This window comes from Scyliorhinus torazame, chromosome 24, assembly GCF_047496885.1.
Source record: "Scyliorhinus torazame isolate Kashiwa2021f chromosome 24, sScyTor2.1, whole genome shotgun sequence".
Classification (NCBI taxonomy): domain Eukaryota; kingdom Metazoa; phylum Chordata; class Chondrichthyes; order Carcharhiniformes; family Scyliorhinidae; genus Scyliorhinus; species Scyliorhinus torazame.
The window spans coordinates 26,371,372-26,373,966 of record NC_092730.1 but is presented as its reverse complement, the minus strand read 5'-3'; positions in this window follow the sequence as shown (position 1 = coordinate 26,373,966).

Sequence of the window (2,595 nt, the reverse complement as noted above, 5' to 3'; positions counted from 1 at the left end):
TGCCATCTCTCCGCCCAAGTCTCCAGACAATCTAAATCCTGCTGTATCCTCAGACAGTCCTCATCGCTATCCGCAATTCCACCAACCTTTGTGTCGTCTGCAAACTTACTAATCAGACCAGTTACATTTTCCTCCAAATCATTTATATATACTACAAAGAGCAAAGGTCCCAGCACTGATCCCTGTGGAACACCACTGGTCACAGCCCTCCAATTAGAAAAGCATCCCTCCATTGCTAACCTCTGCCTTCTATGGCCTAGCCAGTTCTGTATCCACCTTGCCAGTTCACCCCTGATCCCGTGTGACTTCACCTTTTGTACTAGTCTACCATGAAGGACCTTGTCAAAGGCCTTACTGAAGTCCATATAGACAACATCCACTGCCCTACCTGCATCAATCATCTTAGTGACCTCCTCGAAAAACTCTATCAAGTTAGTGAGACACGACCTCCCCTTCACAAAACCGTGCTGCCTCTCACTAATACGTCCATTTGCTTCCAAATGGGAGTAGATCCTGTCTCGAAGAATTCTCTCCAGTAATTTCCCTACCACTGACGTAAGGCTCACCGGCCTGTAGTTCCCGGGATTATCCTTGCTACCCTTCTTAAACAGAGGAACAACATTGGCTATTCTCCAGTCCTCCGGGACATCCCCTGAAGACAGCGAGGATCCAAAGATTTCTGTCAAGGCCTCAGCAATTTCCTCTCCAGCCTCCTTCAGTATTCTGGGGTAGATCCCATCAGGCCCTGGGGACTTATCTACCTTAATATTTTTTAAGACACCCAACACCTCGTCTTTTTGGATCACAATGTGACCCAGGCTATCTACACCCCCTTCTCCAGACTCAACATCTACCAATTCCTTCTCTTTGGTGAATACTGATGCAAAGTATTCATTTAGTACCTCGCCCATTTCCTCTGGCTCCACACATAGATTCCCTTGCCTATCCTTCAGTGGGCCAACCCTTTCCCTGGCTACCCTCTTGCTTTTTATGTACGTGTAAAAAGCCTTGGGATTTTCCTTAACCCTATTTGCTAATGACTTTTCGTGACCCCTTCTAGCCCTCCTGACTCCTTGCTTAAGTTCCTTCCTACTTTCCTTATATGCCACACAGGCTTCGTCTGTTCCCAGCCTTTTAGCCCTGACAAATGCCTCCTTTTTCTTTTTGATGAGGCCTACAATATCACTCGTCATCCAAGGTTCCCGAAAATTGCCGTATTTATCTTTCTTCCTCACAGGAACATGCCGGTCCTGTATTCCTTTCAACTGACACTTGAAAGCCTCCCACATGTCAGATGTTGATTTGCCCTCAAACATCCGCCCCCAATCTATGTTCTTCAGTTCCCTCCTAATATTGTTATAATTAGCCTTCCCCCAATTTAGCACATTCATCCTCGGACCACTCTTATCCTTGTCCACCAGTACTTTAAAACTTACTGAATTGTGGTCACTGTTACCGAAATGCTCCCCTACTGAAACATCTACCACCTGGCCGGGCTCATTCCCCAATACCAGGTCCAGTACCGCCCCTTCCCTAGTTGGACTGTTTACATATTGTTTTAAGAAGCCCTCCTGGATGCTCCTTACAAACTCCGCCCCGTCTCAGCCCCTGGCACTAAGTGAGTCCCAGTCAATATTGGGGAAGTTGAAGTCTCCCATCACCACAACCCTGTTGTTTTTACTCTTTTCCAAAATCTGTCTACCTATCTGCTCCTCTATCTCCCGCTGGCTGTTGGGAGGCCTGTAGTATACCCCCAACATTGTGACTGCACCCTTCTTATTCCTGATCTCTACCCATATAGCCTCACTGCCCTCTGAGGTGTCCTCTCGCAGTATAGCTGTGATATTCTCCCGAACAAGTAGCGCAACTCCACCTCCCCTTTTACATCCCCCTCTATCCCGCCTGAAACATCTAAATCCTGGAACGTTTAGCTGCCAATCCTGCCCTTCCCTCAACCAGGTCTCTGTAATGGCAACAACATCATAGTTCCAAGTAGTAATCCAAGCTCTAAGTTCATCTGCCTTACCCGTAATGCTCCTTGCATTAAAACATATGCACTTCAGGCCACCAGACCCGCTGTGTTCAGCAACTTCTCCCCGTCTGCTCTGCCTCAGAGCCACACTGTCCCTATTCCCTAGTTCTCCCTCAATGCTCTCACCTTCTGACCTATTGCTCCCGTGCCCACCCCCCTGCCATACTAGTTTAAACCCTCCCGTGTGACACTAGCAAACCTCGCGGCCAGGATATTTATGCCTCTCCGGTTTAGATGCAACCCGTCCTTCTTATACAGGTCACACCTGCCCCGGAAGAGCTCCCAGTGGTCCAGATAATGGAAACCCTCCCTCCTACACCAGCTGTTTAGCCACGTGTTTATCTGCTCTATCTTCCTATTTCTAGCCTCACTGGCACGTGGCACAGGGAGTAATCCCGAGATTACAACCCTCGAGGTCCTGTCTTTTAACTTTCTGCCTAGCTCCCTGAACTCCTGCTGCAGGACCTCATGCCCCTTCCTGCCTATGACGTTAGTACCAATATGTACAACGACCTCTGCCTGTTTGCCCTCCCCCTTGAGGATTCCCTCTACCCGTTCGGAGA